Source organism: Sus scrofa, chromosome X, assembly GCF_054392235.1.
Source record: "Sus scrofa isolate SSC_HxYL_T2T_F1_AM1 chromosome X, Sscrofa_HxYL_maternal_Yorkshire_Landrace_v2.0, whole genome shotgun sequence".
NCBI classification, from domain to species: Eukaryota; Metazoa; Chordata; class Mammalia; order Artiodactyla; family Suidae; genus Sus; species Sus scrofa.
The window spans coordinates 41,641,266-41,663,171 of NC_139401.1; the positions used below are offsets into that span (position 1 = coordinate 41,641,266).

Sequence of the window (21,906 nt, forward strand, 5' to 3'; positions counted from 1 at the left end):
AATTATAACCATTATCTTGTAATAACCTTCAATGGAGTATCATCTGTGAAAACACTGAATCACTATGCTATATACATGAAACTAATATCATATTATAAATCAACTATACTTCAATGAAAATAAAATGATTCAGGACAAAACAAATACAGGAGATTTTTCTTCTTAGAAGGAGAACTCAACCCAATAAACAAAGGTTTTCCTTTATAGAATATTGCTACTGGGATTCTGGCATCATTTCTTTCAGTGTTTTGATGAAGCTTTCCAGTTGAACCACTCTTTCATCATTGTTTAGAATCCACTGTGCATTATCCATTTTTAGTTTCTTATAGCTGGAAAGTTCCATTTCCATGTCTCCGGCCATGAACACTTGGGGGAAAATGGCACCCAAAACTCCAAGGGACACATTTAAAAATCTTTTGAAAATTTGATAGTTGAAACTCATTAGTGTCTTACTGAAGGGGCAAAATCATCTTGAATTATTGGAGAATAGTTTTTATGTTTAGTTTGATTTTATTCCTGATAACTTAATTGTTATACTGATTTGTTTATAATATTGAAATTACCTTTCAGCTCAGTCAGTAATGATTTATTTTGATATTACAGAAAGTCATTAAAGGTAAGATAATACTCCTTCTGTTACTTTGCTGCTTTCCTAAAGATAATTGCCTTAGGATTTATAGTTCTCCTATTTCTACAATAAGAACATTTGCCCACACAAAAGTATTTGCCTAGCTCTAATAAAATATTATCTATATAGACTTTTTTTTCTGAAGAAAGAAGTATACTTGAATGCTGAACATTTTCACTCTGAATTTAATCCCTACTGCAAACTACAAAGGAGGTTAGTGTGAAGATCAGGGGTTGGTATAGTGGGATGAGTATTAGCATTTAGTGCTTTGGCGTGGAATGACTGGGCTCATTCGTTGGAAGTAGTTGAAATAGTGAGAACTTTGCATGAGGATTTGCATCTAAGTTTCTTTTCCTTTGTAAAGACTGCTGGAGGGGCTTCAACCCAGATACATGGAATTACCACATTATACCTGAATGGCTGAGATAGCAGATGCTGTCAGGAGCTTCCCCCATCTTTCCTCAGCCTCACTATTTTACTGCATGCTGGCCCAACTGCACATGTCAGAAATTGTGCCTGAGGGCTTTTTCTGGCAACTGGAGTCAACTCTGTCCTTGCCCATAATAGGCCAGAAGTACCAGGAAATTCATGCCACCTGGGAGTAAGCCTTCAGTCGATGGCTGATAGGAATAGCTGAATGGATACCTCAGTCCCTTTGCCCCTTAGATGGTGTGACACTGAGATGTGTGTTCTACACCATTTCCTGGAGTTCTCAGTGGGTTTGAGCTCATATTACCCCCAGTGGTAACTTCATGATAATGCCCCTTTTAGGAGTTCCCTGGTGGCCTAGCAGGTTAAGGATCTGGCCTTGTCACTGTTGTGGCTCGAGTGGCTACTGTGATGATAGTTTAGTCCCTGGCCGGGGAACTTCTACATGCTGTGGATGCAGCCAAAAAAAAAAAAAAAAAAAAAAAAAAAAAAAAAAAAAAAAAAAAAACCACAAAAACGGCTTTTTTATTGCCTTTCTTTTCTTTCCTGCTTCACTTTCTGGAGTTTTCTGGGATCACTTAAAAAACAAAACAAAACTGCTTTCACTCAACTCATTGACTCAGAGTTTGCGTCTTGGGGAATCCAAACTAATACAGTTGGAAATCTAGAGTCTGGCCATGCAAGGATGTTTAGGGAGGGAGGGTGACAGCTGAAGTCAGTAAAGGGATCATGGGAGGATGATAAGTGACCTTATGGATTCAGAACCTGCAACTGTTCACGAAGGCTGTGATGGCATCAGGGAGAGGGCTTTCTGCCTTTAAGTAAAGGGGCAGGTGAACAGGTAACTGAGTTCGTGCAGCTGAAAAAGAACATTTGAAGGGCAGGAAAAGAGCTTGAACTTGGAATAAGGGTATGGTAGCAAGAACTCTTTCCTTTCCCACCCTGTTACCACCATCCCTTGGAAGGCAAGACCAAGACTTGATTAACAGACTTCTATGTGTTTCTCCCAAATATGTGATTTAAAAAAGCAAATATAGATAGACCACTATGGTGGGAATGAGAAACCTGTAGGTAGTTAGTATTCCCAGTTAAGGAGCATTGAGCAGCCGTGTAAGAGGAGCAAGATGTTGTTTGACATTTATAAATAGACCTAACTCTACCAATTAGTCTGTTCTGCCCATGGTAACCTTATTCAATGTTACGGTGGTAATCGTTTCTGGAAAGCTTTGACATATTTTATAATTGAACTGCCAGGTTCACACTTAGCTATAATTCATTCACAGATAAGTGTATCTTGTTAACCAAATTATGTTGATTCCCTTGGAAAGCTGGTGTGAGGACTTCCCTGTTTCCCATCTTCATATGGTTTCACAGTCTCATGACAGACCATTAGCATGATGAAAGATTGATTATTGTCTTGGGTACCAAACTGTAATTTGGCCCCATTTTCATTTTTCTTTTTCATCAGCTGCAGAATGATATACATTTATCAAAATGGGTGTCATCTGTTTTGAAATTCATGAAGTTAGATTGCACACTTGTCAAACATTTTTTTTTTCCTGGCATTGACAAAAACATCAACATCAAGCTTTACTTAAGCTGTTTAGAAATAGAGATGTCCAGGTGAAGGAATGGTGGAATCAAAATGAAAGACTATCAGGCTGGAAGGGCTCATTCATTCCACCAACATTTTTGAATACATTCAGTGCACACAGCAAATTGCCAGACATGGCCTGAAGCCTCTGGGGGTTGAAGGAATGAGGCTGACTCATTCATTGAAAAATATGTAGTGCCTACAGTGCTTGGCACTGTACTAGACACTGGAAACAGCAGCAACAACACAGGCAAAGTCTCTCCTCATAGTTTATTTATTTAAGCGCGCCAGCAGCATATAGCAGTTTCACCCACACCACAGCAGTGACCTGAGCCACTGTAGTGGCAATGCTGGATCCTTAACCTGCTGTGTTACACAGGAACTCCCCTTGTAGAGTTCATACTGTACAGAGTTTATATGCAACAAAAGAAAGGGGCTGTTTAGTCCTTCATCCTCAAGGATCTTAAAATCTACTTGGAGAGAAAAAAAGTAAATGGCACTAAGGTAAAATTCCAAAACAATGCAACAATGGGCAAAGAATGCATTTCAGATGTAGGTGATTAAGGCGAGCACAGTAAAAGAATGACTTCACATAGTCTTTGCCAGAGACTTGATAGGACACTCCTCCAGAAAGTCACTTAACTGCCTCTGTTTCACAGAGCAGCTCTCCAGGGGCAATTTTGCTGCTGATTAGAGCCTCTGACTATCCATCTTGAAGGCCATTTACCATGAGTTATCTGGAAGAAAGGCAATCTCAGAATGCAACTTTAAAAATCTACAGTGAATATCATACTAAATAGCATTGTATGTGTGCCTTTAAAATTCAGTAACAAGGTAAGATTGCCTGTTTTCACTGGATTTAACATAGTATTAGAGGTTGTAAGCAATGCAACAGACAAGGAAGTGTAAGAATCAGGTTTTAAGAATCAGGAGGAGGGAGTTAAATTGTCATTGTTTTCAGACAATCTACTTGTTTACATAGAAAATTCAAGAGACCCAGAAAGCTATTAGAACTGTTATGAAATTTCAACAACATTAGTGGATAGAAATAAAACTTAAAAATCAACAGTATTCTCATACATCAGCAACAACCAATTAGAAAATGTAATTTTAAGAATGCAATTCACAAGAGCAACAAACCCTTATCTATGAATAAATTTAATAAAAATATATACAAGTGAGTGTAGAAAACCAAGTGGAGAGCACTACATGTTTGTGGATGTTATTTTAATAAAAATCCCAACAGTTTCGTGTGTGTGTGTGTGTGTGTGTGTGTGTGTGTGTGTGTGTTGTGTGTTTTGATAAGATAATCTTAAAATTCAAACAAAAGAGTAAAAAGCCAGGAAAACGGTTTTGAAAAACAATAAATAAAAGCAACATAGAGCTTGATATGTATATATATATATGGCAATACTACATTAATTAAGACAGTGTACTGCTGGTGCGGGAGTGGGAAAGTAGACAATTTGTCATATGAAACTTTCAATATTTCTGTCCGAATGTGCTTATGTATGTGTGTTTAAGTGGGTGAGTGTGTGCCCTACTTTCAAATAGGATTCTTGCTCTTTCCACCATCTTTCCGTGCCACCACAATGGGGCACATGAATGTCATGGCTGATGCCCTCAAGAGCATCAACAATGCTGAAAAGAGGCAAACGTCAGGTTCTTACTAGGCCATGCTCCAATGTCATCATCAGGTTTCTAACTGTGATGATGAAGCATGGTTACATTGGCGAATTTGAAATCATCAATGATCACAGAGCTGGGAAAATTGTTGTGACCCTCACAGGCAGGCTAAATAAGTGTGGAGTTATCAGCCCCAGGTTTGATGTGCAACTCAAAGATCTAGAAAAATGGCAGAATAACCTGCTCCCATCCCGTCAGTTTGGGTTCATTATACTTAGAACTTCAGCTGGCATCATGGACCATGAAGAAGCAAGATGAAAACACATAGGAGGGAAAATCCCTTGGATTCTTTTTCTGGGGCTGTAATACATATATGCAAATAAAATGGCTCAGTGGAAAAATAAAATAAAGTAGGATTCTTCTTGTCTCAGTTTTGGTTGAAGCATGAAGACAATTAACCCTATCCTCCAAAGACACCACCATGTGAACCTTTCAAAGTCAAGATATGAGAATTGCCTGCGGAGCTTTTAAGCCCTTCATTTTCAGCTAGGATGTTTCATACAGGACAGTGGAGACCTGGAGGAAGATTTGTGAAGAACATTTCTTTGGCAGGTGCTGGCTGTCTCATTTCTAACCCCTTTACCTCAAGTCCAAGGAGAGATGTCTGTGAGACGTTGCTATGTAGTTTCTACAGTTAGTAGGAGGCAGTGAACTGACATTTGACCCCTGCCAGGAAGTTTAGAGGATGTTCAAGGAGTTCGGGGCTTGCTTTGGTGGTGGAGCAAAGTTGTAGGTGCTCCTGCACTGAGATTGGCCTCTGCTCCTGGAGTTCTCTGGGGTTAAAGGTGTGAGAGTGGTTCTGTAGTTGAGTGGGACCATGTACAGAAAAGAGAGCCAGCCTGGAGCTGTACATAGCCACCACCAGAGGCAAAGGGATGACAGAAGAGCACCAGTCCATATGAAGTGTGCAGCAAAAACCCACAAAGCCCTCCGTGAAAACAGGGAACTGCAGTATAGCACAGGGAATTCTACCCAATATTCTGTGATGATCTATGTGGGGAAAGAATCTGAAAAATGGATGTGCGTATTAACTAAATCATTTTGTTGTACAACAGAAATTATCACAACACTGTAAATCAACTATACTTCAATAAAACTTAAAAACAAAACAAGGGCGAAGAAGGAACTAGAGGAAGGGGCCAGCCTTTGCCTGGCTCATAGGAAGTTCACATAAACGCCTCAGGGGGAAGCTTACGTAAAATCTAAGAGAGAAAGTCATTTTCAAGAGTCTGCGAGACTCTGAGCGTGAAGTCCTCTTTCACTCCTTCTCTCTTTGATTCTGTTGACTCAGGAAAGTGGTGAGGAAGGTGGGGAAGGAGTTGGAGGAGTTAGAGAGACACAAAGTTGAATAATGCACTGTTTATAGAACACAGTTTTATCATTTGCAGAGGCCCCAGTGGGGTGAGAAAATTTAACTTTAAGTTTTGAGGTTTTGATTATTATGTAGGGTTGAACTTTCATGACACACACACACACATACACATACACAGGTTTTTGTTATAACACCAAATATGCATTTTAAAAGAACTTCTCTTGCTGTAAAATCACACACTAGAAATAACTGGCTTATGAGAAAAACATATTTGGGGCAAACCACTCAAAACACATGTAATTTTCTAATTAGACTACTAACAAAAACTGTAACAATACTACTAAAAATACTGCCATACTTCGCTCTCCACTGGTATTTATATTCAGCCTCCCAATCAGGTAATCCTTGCCTTCTCTTGGCTAGAGACTCATGCTTTGACCTTTGAGATGTAAGATATTGGGGACATTTAAATTCTGATGAGAACAATTTCATCGAAACTAAAAATCATATCTAGAGTGTAGACATTTTCAAATTAAGTTCCTTCCTCCCTCCTTCCCTCCCTCTCTCCCAACAATTCTTTCCTTCCTCCCTTCCAACATGGGGAGGAATGTTCTTTGCAGTTTTTCCAGATTGTTTAACATAATAGAAATTGTGGTGGTTTTGTATCCACTCAAACTAGCCACTACTTCAAAGGAAGGCAAGTTGGATGGATTTTTTCACCATTATTCTTAAGGTCTTTGCAATGGACTGAATGCTTATTAATTCGTACATTTAAATCCTAAGATCCCATGCGATGCTATTAGAAGGTGGGGCCTTTGATTGTAAGTCAGGAGAGTGGAGCGCTCATGAATGAGATTAATGTCCTTATGAAAGAGCTCAATTTGGTTGATGGGTTGTCTCACCCTAGCCTTTTCCCTGGCTCTCCATCACCTACTCAGCTGCCAGGCCTAAGACTCCATGGTCTGTATCTGATTTATGTCCCATTCCTCTTCTGTCTTTCTGTGCTTTTTGTGTGGTACAGATATATGTGTGCAGAAACATAAAAAACTGCGAACTAAACTATACAAATAAAAAAAAATACCTCCAAATATCAGCTAAAACCCCTAACCCCTAACATTGTGATTGGGATAACTATATCTAGGAAATGAGGATGTATAAAATTTAAAAGAAAAAAGTCAATTAGAGACATCAAACATGAAGTAGATGCTTGAAAAAGAGAAATACAGATTTCTCTACCAGTGATCGCCAACTGTAGGTAGCCACAGTTGGTGGTCACTGGTATGACCACCATGATATTTCACGCCATGGCAGGAAAGAGTCAAGCGGAGGAGGTGAGGGGTTCCCTGGTGGCTTGGTGGGTTAAGGATCCAGTGTTGTCCCTGCTATGGTGGGGGTTTGATCCCTGGCCTGGGAACTTCTGCATGCTGCAGCCTTGGCCAAAAAAAAAAATAATAATAAAGGAAAAAAAGAGGAAAAAAGAGGAAGAAGTGAACCAGAGGGTAAAGGAGATGGATTAATGAGATAAAGAAGCTATTGGGCCACAAAGTCAATTTATAGAATAGTTTCTGTCTGTGTGTTATAATGTATTTTTTCACACATATTTTCTTTCTCAAGGGTACTTACCTTCACGGAGTTTGCAATCTGTGTCTCATTCATCATTGGGACCCTCACAGTAACCAATTCCATGTCTTGTTCATAATTGATTCACGTATTTGTGGACATGAGTTGATGAGCTCAGGTGAGAAGTGAACAGTGTTGGGGGTGGTGGAGGAAGTGGGTGCTACACAGTGGGGAAGGATCTCCTCTTGAAGTCAAATATGTTTTCCAGAAGTCCTTGGAAGTAATCATGGGAAACTCCCTGAGGAAACTAGAATGTCAGCTAAGACTCCTGAGAATCGCTTTTGCAGGGTTCAGAAAAGACAGAGGCTGTTAGAGAAAATTAAAGCCGTTGGAGAACTATATCAGCTAGTTTATAATTAGCAATTACTGCAGAAAGGAGAAACATTTATTCCATTCTGACAACAAAGATTGCATAATTGCACCAAGAGTGTTTGTCCACACCCTTTCCAGGATGCGTTAAGCATTTATAAACAGAAAAAAATAGCCTTAGCATTGGTGGGAAAAGCAAGAAAACAGGCTTTCTTAGGCTGTTCCTGATCCATGAACACTGGGCAATAACATGTGGTGAGGTATGGTTGCCATGTGCCTGGATTAACCATGTCTTCCTGTTCTTTTCTTAACCAAGAAGTTCTATTTCCTCTGACAAGTCTGAGAAAGAACCAAGGGAGATTCATTCTTTCCTGGTGACTTGAGACACTCAAGCCATCACCTGTATGTTTTTTAATTTGACTGCTATTCACTGAGAATCTACCTTATGCTAGACACTGTGATAGTTGAATCTGTTCAGTCTCTTAAACAATCTGTCTTATTCTCAAATGTCTTGTAAATGTTATTCCTTCTGCCTGAAATATTCTCATCTCTATCCTGAATAATCCCTACTTATCCTTCTGCTTTTGGTTTAGACATCATGTTATTTAGGAAGAATTTCTTGTCCTACAAACAAAGATTTAGCTTCTCTACTTCTATATGCTTTCAAAATAATAGACTTCCCTCATCATTGCACAGTCAAACTGTATTGTGCTTTCCTGTTTAATTGTCTGTAGCCCCTATTGGCCTATAAACTCTGGGAGAGCAAAGCCTATTTTTTGCTCATTGTTGTCTCCTCTGCACCACTATAATGTCTGATGAAAGTTGATTAATGTATGATTATCTTTTTATGGCCATTATATGATTATATTATTATAGTATATTGCCATGTCAGTGCCCTATAATTGTGCTAAATGTCCATGTATCTTTGAAGAATTTAGCCATTTGCAACTAGCTGTAATTTTTAAAGAGTTATCTTCAGTATTTCTATGGACTACTCTGTCAGGGAATTTGAATAGAGTACCGTGTTTTTCAGTGAGATGAACAAAGCCAGGAATCAAGACTGGTGTTCTAGGTTTGGCCCTGTCACTATCTTGTTGTGTGTTCTTGGGGAATAACATCATCTCTACGAGCTGTTTCCCTCGTTTATCAAAAAAAAAAAAGAATATGGAATAGAGATGCTAAATGTGTGACATTCTGTGACTACCACTGTGTGGTAATTTTAAAATATTACCCAAACATTCTCTATTTTCCCACTGAGTGGTGGGGTCTATAGTCCTTCCCCCTGAATCTGGGCTCTGAGACTGATTATTTGATAAAATGTAGTGGAAGTGATGCTGTGCCCATTTCCAGGGCCAGGCTAAGAAATTGACAACTTCTATTTCTTGCTTCTTGGGATGGTCATGTTCAAAATCCAGCAACCATGCCACAAGAAAGCCCAAGCATCCTTCGGAGAGGCCCACCATGGAAAGAAATTGAGTTCCCTGGTTCCCTGCCCCTGTTGAGTTCTTAACTGACAGCCAGCAAAGTTACCAGCCATGTGAGTGAGCTGTTCTGAAAGTGAACCCTGCAGCCTCCAACTGAATTGTCCAAGCTAATGCTGCATAAAACAGAAAGATGCTATTGGTGCCCAGCCCTTCTCAAAATGAAGATTCATGGGAGTTCCCATTGTGGCACAGTGGAAACGAATCTGAATAGTATCTGTGGGAATATGGGTTTGATCCCTGGCCTCGCTCAGTGGGTTGGGGATCTGGCATTGCCATGAGCTGTGGTGTAGGTCACAGACACGCCTCGGATCCCATGTCACTGTGGCTGTGGCATAGGCCGGCAGCTGTAGCTTTGATTCGACCCCTAGCCTGGAAACCTCCATATGCCGTGAGTGTAGCCCTAAAAAGAAAAAAAAAAAAAAAAAAGGAAAGATTCATAAACAAAATCAGTGATTACTGTTTTAAGCCACTAGGCTTTGGAGAGGTTTGTTACACAGCAATGGATAACTGATAGGCACCTTATTTTACTACTTTACAGTGTCTCAGGCATTTCTTCCTCTAGGATATTCTGGTACATGTGAAATTAGCTTCAGACCTTTGACAAATCAATGCTTACTCCAAAATTATAATAGGAACAACAGCAGTAAGGACAATATGCCATTAAGTGATGAAATGCTGGATGAGAGCACTCCTCCTGGGCTTCTCATCAGAGGTTAATGGAGGAAGCGCTGGTTAGATTAACTGATGTAGGTGACAAATGGGCCAGCCACTCTCCATTGGGATGTAAGATCTGTGATCAGTGATTCCTCTTTGCTGACTTGCTAGAGATGATTGCCAATTATGGGTGGGTCCCCAAACCACAGTGAAAACTTTCCCTTCATTTATTTTGTCAAAACGATGTTCTCAACAGTAGCACTGAGGTGTCCATTTACTAGTCTGTCTCCTCAGTTACTTGGGGCTGGGGACCTAGGCCATTTCTTTCTTTCTTTTTTTTTTTTCTTCTTTTTGGCCGCCTCACAGCATAATGGAGTTCTTGGGCCAGGATCAGATCTGAGCCACAGCTGCAACTCACGCCACAACTGTGTCAGTGCTAGGTCCTTAACGCACTGTTCCAGGCAGGGATCAAACCTGTGTCCCAGCACTCCAGAGACACTGCCAATCTGTTTGTACCACAGCAAGAACTCCCAGACCATGTCTTTAAAATGGAACTATGCTATATATAAAATAGGATTTTTATACCCTGTATAAATAAATCTTTAGTTAAAACAGTCCGGGGTGTATCATGAATACCCTCCATAGCTAAGCAGTTAATTGTTAATGGGCTTGGGAAATGAGGATTGGTGGTGATGTCTTTGTGCTGCCACTGTAGTTTCTGTGACTGGTGGCTTCTAGACAAGGTACCAGGCCTGAACTTCTGGGAATCCCCCTTCTCTATGCGGGCAGTGGCCTTTCCCTCTTAGGGCACATTGGTTATGAGCAACAACCTTGGCACCAAGTGATCTGGGTAAAAAATCGACTTATTAGCAGCATGGCATTAGACAAATGACTAGCCCTTTCTAAGCCTCATTTTCCTCATCATGGTGATAATAGTAGCAACTATCTCATGAGGTTGTTTTTAAGGTGAAATGCATCAATATGTGTAAAGGACTTAGAACAACGTGTGTAATGTCGAAAGCACTATATAAGGGTTAGCTATTCATATTACTGTTAATATGACCTTTGTTACAATTATTTATATTTCTTTCTTACCAGGTAGCAGAGAACCCTGCCTAGAATTAAATCCTTTATGTGTGGACACCCGACAGAGCCTACCACATCCAGGAGGCCATTTATTCATTTTTCAAAGTCCTGAGCATCCCTCTAGCCTAGGGATTACATTTGAGCCTCCCTTTTCCTCTCTTATTCCTGCCTCATCTCAGGAAGTGCCCACTCCCATTCCACTTCCACCAGCCACTTCTTACATCATCATTAGTATAACATTGAATAAAGGAATATATAGATATTTGAATGGTAACAAAACACTAGTCATTATTCCTCTTATAGGTATAAAATATAGCACGTTTAGGAAACTGATGGTTATAAATCTTTAATTTTGTCTTGCATATAGTTGGCATTGGAAGTGTAGTCTTTCCTTAAATGTATACTCTGGATTTTTAACAAAGCAAGCTCTAAATTAAGTTTAGTGTGATTTGAAATTCCCTCTTTCCTATGAGTTAAATACAGTGAAATGTATGTATGCTTTGTACATAGATATACATGATTATGTTAAGAGGCTCTAAGAGTCAAAGATCTTATATTTTTTCAACGTGGTTGAGATAAGAGTTGGGTTTTGAGGCCTAGTGGGTGATTGTTTATTTGTTTTCCCTAAGATTAAGGTTTAAGTCTACACTGTAGACTGGTTGCCTGGAAACTGACTGAGACAGCATTGTGTGTGGAGGTTTATTGAGGGTGCTCTAGGGAGATATACCCATAAGGACTTGAGGGGTGTAGGATTGAACAGAGGCTGCTGCAGGGACCTCAGCCGACCGTACAGAAAATGCTAGAGCTGGGAAGGCCTTCCTGAGTCATCTCAAATTGAGGTTGAGGAAGCCAGGCCTTAGAATCACCAAGTCAGACACTGAGGCCGAACTCCCTGGATGAAGTATAAACTCAGGCAAGGCTGCTTCCTGGAGCCAAGGGCACTTCAAGCTAAAGGTCGCAGCTGTGTCTGCAGCTGATTGTTCCAGTGGCTGGGGCTGGAAGCAGGAGCCCTGACAAGAGGACCTGGACAGAGCATCCAGGATCCACTAAAGTGCAGGCAGCACGTTTTAAGAATGATATATTTCTAATAAAAAGCACTTCCACATCTACTAACAAGAAGCAAATGACTCAGGCAAATTACTTAATCTCTCTGAGCCTCATTTCCCCCTGTACATCGGAGATGAGATCATTTATAAGGGCTAACAGAGCTCTACTCCTGGTCTTTCCCATAGGAGATACTCCATCAATTCTAGTTCCTGTCCCATCTGTCCCTGTTCTGTGAGATCAAGAATCTTAGGTCCGGAAAGTCTAGCCCCTCTGGGGGTTTTGTTTGTTTTTAACTTTTATTTTATTGAAATATAGTTGATTTACAGTGTTATGTTACTTTCTGCTGTACAGCAGAGTGAGTCATTGGGACGTGTACTTCTGCCTTTACTCAGGGTTAGCTCTCAGTGCTGGAAGTGGATGTCACTGAAACACCTACAGTGGGCCAGGCTCTTTGCGAATTCATTTCTCCCTCACCACAATGCCGAGGGGCAGGCTGTGCGGCCTCATTTCACACAGGAGGAAAGTGGAGCTCAGAGAGGGGAAATGACTTGCTCAAGGTTACGTTGCTAGGAAGGGGCACAAACACGACTTCATGTCCTGCTGCCCTAGCCCAGGTAGGAGAGTCCTTCGCTTGAGAGCTCTGGCTTCCAGAATGTGGCTGGGAAAAGGAAATTAAAATTTTAAGAGGGATTAATATTTTAAAAATATTGATGGAATTTTCTATTCTGCCTTCCTGATCATGTGATCTCACCCCAGTTGGCCCGGATACTCAACTGCCTAGAAATGTTTTGAGGTTGTGTGTGTGCGTGTGTGTGTGTGTATCTGTCTGTGCACACCCTAGTGATAAGAAACATTAAACAGGAACACAGAGGGAGTTCCCGTCGTGGTGCAGCAGAAATGAATCTGACTAGGAACCATGAGGGCGCAGGTTCGATCCCTGGCCTCGCTCAGTGGGTTAAGGATCCAGCAGTGCCTTGAGCTGTGGTGCAGGTCGCAGATGCGGCTCGGATCTGGCGTTGCGTTGGCTGTGGTGTAGGTCGGCAGCTACAGCTTCTCCTGGACCTGTAGCCTGGGAATCTCCATATGCTGCGGGTATGGCCCTAAAAAGGCAAAAAAAAAAAAAAAAAAAAAAAAGAAGGAATACAAAAAAGCATGATGATGTTCACAAAATACAATCAAGCAGCAAGGCAACAGCTTTGTAAGTTCAGCTATGATCTTCAGAAAGGATTTGCTCAATTTTGAAAGCAGAGTCCTCTCTCGTTCCCCTCTTGCACCTCAGCATACACAGCCTCAAGGACCCAGATAGCACAGAGATGTATGCTGTGTCTACACAGCAAAGCCAGGAATCTTGTAGCTTCAGAGCAAGAAGAATATGACCAGGGTAAGTAAGAGACACCTGAGCCCCTTTCCCTCCCAGAGAAAAGTGAGAAAGAGAAAGAGAGAGAAAGAAAGAAAAGGCTTGATGCACAGGTTTTGAAAACAAAGTTATGGTTGCCAAAGGGGATAGGTAGGAGGAATGGACTGGGGGTTTGGGATTGGCATAGGCCCACTGAGGTATGTGGAATGATTGGCCAATGCGGACCTGCCACATAGCAGAGAGGACTGTATCCAATATTCTGTGATCATCTATGTGGGGAAAGAATCAGGAAGAGAATGGATGTGTGTACTTGTATGACTGAGTCACTTTGCTGTACAGCAGAAATGATCTCAACCTCAGAAATCAACTATACTTTGATAGAACTTTAAAAAATGAAAAAAATATAGAAAATGCACGCCAAAGCAAGTAGTGGTGGCTTCCTGATTCTTATCTCCCAGGCTTCAGTGAGGAGATGGGGGTGGGCGATTTAGATAGAAATTAGGGTAACACCAAGGATGAATCAGGCACGGTATGGCCGGATAGAGGAAGACTCTGGGCTGAACTTTGTGGCACTGCCAGCTCTCAATTCCCATGTGCCCGACACAGAACTGAGTACCTATCAACTTTTAATAAGGACCCTCCGTGGCCAGATGAGGGACCGACCCTTCCAGCCGAGTCTTACGGTGCCCTAAACAAGTCCCCTTGTCTGAGGACCTCACATCTTTCCTGTCATCCTGAAGATGTATAAGTTCCTTTCCCCCACTGAACCATGATGTGATTATTTTTTTGGTCTTTTTTTGTCTTTTTGGGGCTTCACCTATGGCATACGGAGGTTCCCAGGCTAGGGGTCCAATCGGAGCTGTAGCCACTGGCCTATGCCAGAGCCACAGCAATGGGGGATCCAAGCCACATCTGCGACCTACACCACAGCTCACAGCAATGCTGGATCCTTAACCCACTGAGCGAGGCCAGGGATGGAACCTGTGTCCTCATGGATGCTTAGTTGGGTTTGTTAACCACTGAGCCATGATGGGAACTCCATGATGCAATTGTTTATTCTCCCCTCACCTCCCAACTCAAGATCCATTTCTGCCCTTGCCCATCTTGCTCTGCATGTCAGGAGGCTGACTTTCACAGGCTGTGTCAACTGGGATTCTTTGCCCTCTGGCTTCTGGGCACCTGTCACCCATGGAAGGCACTATCTCGAAGCCAGAGGGTGGGTGGAAAGAGAGAGTGGGGTTATTTCCCTCCTGCCCCTCCCTCTCTGGCAGCGGCTTATGAGTTACTGCAGTTCCTGCTCAGGGGCCGGTGGGCAGCCCTCTCCTGTATCTAGAGGTCTCATCCGACTCTCAACCTGTCCCTCTTTTTACCCTTTTAGACTTAGAGGTGGCAGCACCCTCCCCTCCCCTGTCATGAATGTTGTGTGCTTCCTTGTCCTTCCTTGGCTTATTAACCCTATCAACACCTTTGACAACAGTCTCTTAATTGAACCCCCTTTGCATGTGGTTTGTGGCTGGGTGGGATGACTTTTTGTCCTAGTTTGCCCCAGACAGTCCCAGTGCATTCCAGTTGTCCCAGTGTAATGGTCTCTGCATCCTCCTTTCACTCGTAAAAGATGCTGTCTGGATAGTGTCCTTCTGGGACCCTGGCTGCCGCCCCATCTTAGGGAGGATGGCAGGATGTAGCGCTAATGCATAGGCTTACATTTGAACCAGATTGGGCCCTTGACTAACTGGCTCTCCTGCTCCCTCACAGGAGGGCATCAGATTACTTACAGACACAATCAAAGAAGCTAAATTTTCGCTACACTTGCAGATTGTGGTATGAATGATTTTTCAAGTCATGTTGCTCAGTTGTCACTCCTGGGAGACAGGACTCTACCATATGCATCTTTGCCAATTCCATTCTGTCCAGTGCCCTGCCTGGCCTGGGGGTCATAAACACTTGTCTGAATGAGCGATAAGGGAAGGGTGTCGCCATGTTCAATCAGTGTGACACTCATTCACACATGGAGGTAACCATGGCACCAGTTCTCCCAGGAGGGAGATGCTGCTAAAGGGAAAGGGATTGGCAGGGTAGAGAGTGTGGTGTGTGTGTGTGTGGTGTGCATTTGATGGTATGTGTGTGTGTGTGGTGAGTATGTGTGGTGTGTGAGTGTATGTGTGTGTGTGGTGTGTGTATGTGTGCATGCGTGGTGCTGAGTGTGTGGTGTGTGTACCTGTGGTGTGTGTGTGTGTGTGTGTGTGGATTTGGACATGAGATTATAATCTAAATATGAACTCACAGTGAAGAGCCATTTCTGTTAGGGCGAATATGAAATTTAGAGGAACGGGATACACTTTGTGTTTTAAAATCCTGCTTCCTCCTGCTTTTGCCCCTTCTCGCTGCGCACAGCAGAAGCCACGGGGCTGGCCACTGCATTGCCTGGGTCGAGGGATTTCTCTCAGTTCTGTTTGACTTAGCAAAAGCCTTCACCGAGCACACACTGTGTGCCCAATCTTAAGCAAACAAGTGTCTTCTTTTTTTGTGTGACTAGTTTACTTTATTCAGCATGTCTGGAGGTTCATACATGGTGTAGCATGTACCAATCCTTCATTCCCTTTTTTGGGGGGATTTCATGTAGCATAGTTTGGAGCTTGATTGTTCTCCTTTTAACTGAAGTAGAGTTGCTTTATGATGTTGTGTTAGTTTCGGAGGTACAGCAAAGCAATTCAATTGTATATACATATATATGTATATTCATTTTCATATTCTTTTCCATTATAGGTTATTACAAAATATTATAGTTCCCTGTGCTATACGTAGGTCCTTGTTGTTTATCTGTTTTATATACAGTGGTATGCATGTCACAGGTGTCTTCTTGGAGGTCACCTTTCAGATACCGTGGTTCCAGTCCTGAGCATCCCTGGTCCACTCAGTCTCTTTGCTTCTCAAATTAGAACTCACTGCCTCTGTCTCCTGACCTCATCCTGACCTCATCCTGTCTCCTGACCTCACTGCCTCTGACCTCATCCTCTCTGTAGATGAATAAATAAAAGGATCTCAATAGAACTCCAGTTTGTTCCTATGGGAAAGCTGGGGCCCGCTGCGCTCAATAACCGCACCACTGCCTATGGGAACTTCTCATTCAGCCTGCTAAGAGCAGCCTTATTCCTTTCTGGGTGGTTTTGCTCTTCCTCTCAGGCAGTGGTGTTCATCAGTGAGGCTGGGGTAGTGATCACAGGCAGGTGCTGTGACAGGAAGCCTGCCGCGTACTCAGCACCAGTCTGCGCCTGGGAAGGACCCTGAGCCGAGCCTGGGTCGGGCCATAGTTGTAGCCCTGGAAAGAGAATGCACGTCTCACACTCATCAGGGGGCTCTCTGAGTGCTGTTTTATTTTGACTGCTACTCTTCTGGGCTCATTCTCCCTGCCATATGTGGGTCACCCTCACGTTTATTTTTTATTTTTTTGCTTTTTAGGGCCACACCTGCAGCATGTGGAAGCTCCCAGGCTAGGGGTCGAATTGGAGCTACAGCTTCTGGCCTACACCACAGCTCCTGGCAATGCCGGATCCTTAACCCACTGAGCAAGGCCAGGGATTGAACCCGAGTCCTTGTGGATACTAGTCGGGTTCATTACCGCTGCACCACACCAGGAACTCCTGGGTTACCCTCACTTTAAACAGTCTCTGCCCTCGGATCTGGGTTCCCTTTGGGGCCACCATTTTGCTTATGCTGGCCTGGCCCACTCTGTACCTTGTCCCTGGCATCTATGGGCTCCTTTTGATATTCTTCTCTGGCCATAGCCCCAAGCAGTGCCTAAATCCCTGACAGACCCCCTGAGTTGTAATTCTAGCTCCTTGCGTCCAGCCCCACTTACTTCCTACCCTCTGAAACGACAGTAGGTTCCCAACTAAAGAGCTACGCCACGGTCTCAACTCATGGCTGCCAACTTTTGGTTACTCCTCCCTTTAAGAGGTGGAATCTAAATTCCCCTCTTGTTGAACATGAGCTGACCGTAGTGATTTGTTTCTAACAAATAAAATGTTCAAGCAATTCTCTATGACTCCCAACACTGCCTCATCGAGGGAGAGACAACTTTGAACTGGCGCTCTGTATCTCTTGGGACCCTCATTCTTGGAACTCAACCCAAGCCACAGGGACAGGCCCCATGGGGTCCAGTTGACAACCAGCCTTGGTCTCCAGACAGGTAAGAAAGGACGCTTTCGGAGTTCCCGTCGTGGCACAGTGGTTGACGAATCCGACTAGGAACCATGAGGTTGCGGGTTCAATCCCTGCCCTTGCTCAGTGGGTTAACGATCCGGCGTTGCCGTGAGCTGTGGTGTAGGTTGCAGACGCGGCTCGGATCCTGCTGTGGCTCTGGCGTAGGCCGGTGACTACAGCTCCGATTCGACCCCTAGCCTGGGAACCTCCATATGCCGCGGGAGCAGCCCAAAGAAATAGCAAAAAAAAAAAAAAGAAAGGACGCTTTCGTTGATAGCTCCAGTCCCAATCGCTGTCTGACTGAGGAACCCTAAGGGGAAACCAGCTAGCTGAGCCCAGTCAGCTCCCAGGTCCTTGAGAAATAATGATAAATAATTGTTGCGGTTTTAATACCATTATGTGTATGGTGGTTTGTTAGGTAGCTATAGACAATCAGAGTGAAAGGCAAGAAGAACTTGGAGAAAGTTTACAGAGAGTCAGAGAGTGGTTTAAAGGTTATATATAAAACATGATTACATGGTGGGGAGTCGGAGCTTTTTAGTCAACCAAAGGAAAGATCAAGGGGAAATTTTAAAATGTCTTTAAAAAACATAGCAAAGGAGATGAAACCTTCTTGATTTCCAGTGAGGGCAGCAGAACAGAAAATCAGCTTAAATTGCAGCGTGATGAATTTGGGATTGATGTAAGCAGTGATTTTTGAGTGGGGGCTGAAAAGCTATGAGTGCTCATATATTTTTTTTTTTTAAACAAGTGGCCGCACCTGCGGCATATGGAAGTTCCCAGGCCAGGGGTCGAGCCACAGCCACTGTAGAAGCAAAGCTGAGTAGTTATTTTGTGAGCCAAACGGGAAGTCCAAGTGCTCACATTTTAATGAATCATATATTATCTCTTTTGTGGGGTGGCCATGCCTGCAGCATTTGGAAGTTCCTGGGTCAGGGATTGAACCTGTGCCACAGCAGTGACAATGAGCCACAGTAGAGGCAACACCAGATCTTTAACTTGCTGAGCTACACGGGAACTCCCCATATATTTTCTTTATTGCCCTGGGATCGTGTTAGGTGCCTGCCCTCCCTTCAAGTTCACTGTGGTCTCTAAAACACTAATTAATATAAAATGTAATAAATGCGCATTGAAGATAAAGTGTGTTAATATCTTCAGATATACATTATTTTCAGTTTTAAAAAATGATGGAAGAAAGAAATCGTGCCCAAACCAAATTTCCTTAGAATGGTATCATCTCTTTAAATAATATGATTTAAAAAAAAATAAAGCCTCTGGGTTAACTGGTTTGAAAGTATATAAATATCATTTGCCAAAAGACTCACACAGAAGTGGATGAACTGGAGGGATACCACTTCCTCAGCATTCTCATTAGATTAGACTACTTGGCAATTTCATAGCTTTCAACTTGCCTCAACCTGGAAGGTCGTCCCAGCCTCCCATCTCACTTCATCTGCCTGTCAGTTACTTCTTGCTAAGTAACAGCCACTCTCTATCAAAAATAGAATATTATGTATCTTAATAACCATTTATATAGTTCACAATTCTGTGGCTTGGCTGGATCAGTTTGCCTCCTACGGTTGTGAAACTTAGGTCTGAGACTTTGGTGTAGACAGCTTAGTGATGTGTTGAAGCCATGCAAAATGTGAGGTGCTCTGTAGCTACCAGGAATATGGTAGCTCGTGAACAGAGACTCAGAAGCCCTTGATGAGAGCCCCCCACCCCCACCCATCTTGAAATATGCTTTTGTTCCTTTTCTCCACCCCTTCCGCATTTATCCGCCCACTGCCACTCTCTGGGCAGGGCAGAGAGCTAGATTTACAAAGCTTCCAGAAGCCTCTTAGAGGAACAAGAGCAGCCCTCCTTTGGTGTCTTAACTGTAATCACAAAAGCCGAACTCAGTGAATTTTTTTTCCTACTGCTTCTGCTGCAATTTTTTGATGCTGGAGGGCATTTATTCAGCTTTTATTATTTTCTTGTTAAAGAATATTTAATCTTACTGGTGGGTAGGTGTGGGTGGCAATCACATCAGAGGGAAGAGAAAGAAATCCAAACATGTTTCTGACGGAAAAAAATGTGTTAACCATTATACGGGGGGTACATTCTTTATAGTTAATATGCAGCTCAGGCAAGAACATAATGGAATAGCTTCCAAACTATGCAAAAAGCAAAATCCACTCTGCATAGGCCGTACCCTGTGCTCAAATTCAGAGGTCTATTTTCTAGGAAACCAGATTCATTTGTGGGAAAGTGGTTTTTGTTTTTGCTTTTGTTTTTGTTTTGGAATTAACCTATTGTATATGAAGTGTACTGGGGCTAGAAAATAACATTGGCCAAATAAAGAGCCAGAGGTCCTCTGGACTTGCAATTGAAGGCTCAACAAAGAAGGCCCAAGAGAGCTAAGAGAGGGTGTTGGAATGCTTACAATACAAATAACAAGGCCAGAATCTGGAAGAAAAATCTAAATGACATTGCCATTAGCAAAATCAAAGTTCAGTAAAATCTGATCAATTTACATCTATCACAAGATTTGCTATAATGGAACAACCCTTTCAGTTTGTCTCAGGAAACAATACTCCATGATAATGTTATTTATTTGTTAAGCTTCAGTTTCCTGATCTGGAAAATGGGAAGTAATAATAATAACAATAATAATAATAATACCTACTTTGTGAGGCTGCTGTGAGAATTGCCTGAGGTAATGCTTGTAAAATTCTTAGCCTAGTGCCTCGTACCTAATACAAGCTAACATTTAGAGTAATTGTTATTATTACTGCTGGCAGACAGTGTGGTATAGAGAAGAACATGTGTTTTGAAATTTGATAGAATTGGATTTAAATCCCCTTTTTTTAAAAACATAAGTAGCAATGTGTCCTTGGGCATAAAACTGTAATAATATGACTTATCTTACATGGCTGCTATGAGGCTTAACTGAAATTACTTACACAAAGACTTGAATGCAGTGTCTGGCACACGGAAACTGATGAATGAATGATAGCTTTTATTGCTCTGTGGACTTTTTAGAGTATCTAGAAAGACATGTTTGGCTGATGGCAAAAATGAGCCACTGTATTTCAGGATTCCGAGTGATTGTGGGCCACTGTATTTCAGGTCCTCCTAGGAGATGAGATGGGATTGGATCCAAAGGAGACCTATTGGGAGAAATACCTATGAATGACGAAGAGTCGAGGAGCAGGAGTAGGTAGGGAGAGCCTTCAGACTGTGAGGCAGGTCTGACCCCTAGGAAAGGAAAAGGAAGGAAAAGATGGAGTAGGAAGAGCTGCAGACACAGCACAGCTGAGAAAGTCTTGGCCAGGCAGATGGGAGAGCCCCAGAGCAAAAACTGCCCTTCAGAAAAGTCCCATTTTCAGCAGTATGGCCCAGCTCTAGTGGCCCTACTATGCCATCACTGGGTAGACCAGCCTGGGGGGAGAGTGGCCTCATTGGGAAGGCTGCAGTGGGTCTTAAAGATGCAGCAGCTGGGGGCTGTCAGGGAACGACGCTCACTCAAGTAGGGTCTCTTAAAGGGTGTACCTCCATGCCTACCGAAGGGGCCAAGTTAAAATCCACCCCAGTTGGAATTATCTTGTTCATATTAGTTAGTTCCCGGTCTGGGTCGAGCCTTCATCATAGACCCTCTGTAAATGTGGAGCTGAATAGAATTATCTAAGAGATATTGCCAAGAGTATTTCTAGAGAATAGTTGAGACCTTTAATCAAATAAATATGATATTTCTTGAAAAACAAATTTATTAAAAAACCAACCTAGTAGTTTCCATCTGGAAGAGAGCAATACAGGTGTCAGTTTGTCTTGTCTGATTCCTTAAAAGAAGCTAGACCATAAGTCTCTTTTATATATGCAACTGAAAAAAAATGTGTATTTCAAGTGACATCTTTTAATTATGAAGTTTTGATAATTCATCCTGGTTTCTCTTCTGTCAAGTTGCACTCCTCAGATTTATTTAAGTTTTCTCTTTTAGAGGGATGTCAGGAATATAATAATATGAGTAGATTGGGGGGATATAGCAGCCTACTTTTTTTTTTTTTTTTTTTTTTTTTTTTTTTTTTTTTTTAGGGCCGCACCCTCGGCGTATGGAGGCTCTCAGGCTAGGGGTCCAATTGGAGCTGTAGCCGCCGGCCTACACCAGAGCCACAGCAACACAGGATCCGAGCCGTGTCTGTGACCTACACCACAGCTCAAGGCAACGCCAGATCCTTAACCCACTGAACGAGGCCAGGGATTGAACTGCAACCTCATGGTTCCTAGTCCGATTGGTTTCTGCTGCGCCAGGACGGAACTACAGCAATCTACTTTTGGCTTTTATTTCCTCTGCTATGATGCCATTGCTTTTTCCACATTTCACCTTTATCTCCCTCTTCGTTAGTAATAACAGGAAGGAAAAACTTTACCTCTACCCTCTACATTCTGTGGTTAGGGATTGCAAATTAAACTGACAAAAGATCAGCGAAAGAAAAGGCAGGTTTTAATCATGTACAT

The 21,906-nt window shown here is 42.5% G+C and overlaps 1 protein-coding gene and 1 pseudogene across 7 annotated transcripts in view; both read left to right on the plus strand.

The window, feature by feature from the left end:
* Positions 1-21,906, plus strand: part of LOC146394562 (uncharacterized) — a 965,202-nt gene that overhangs the window by 497,635 nt on the left and 445,661 nt on the right. The window lies entirely within an intron of this gene.
* Positions 4,244-4,605, plus strand: LOC106506948 (small ribosomal subunit protein uS8 pseudogene; annotated as a pseudogene).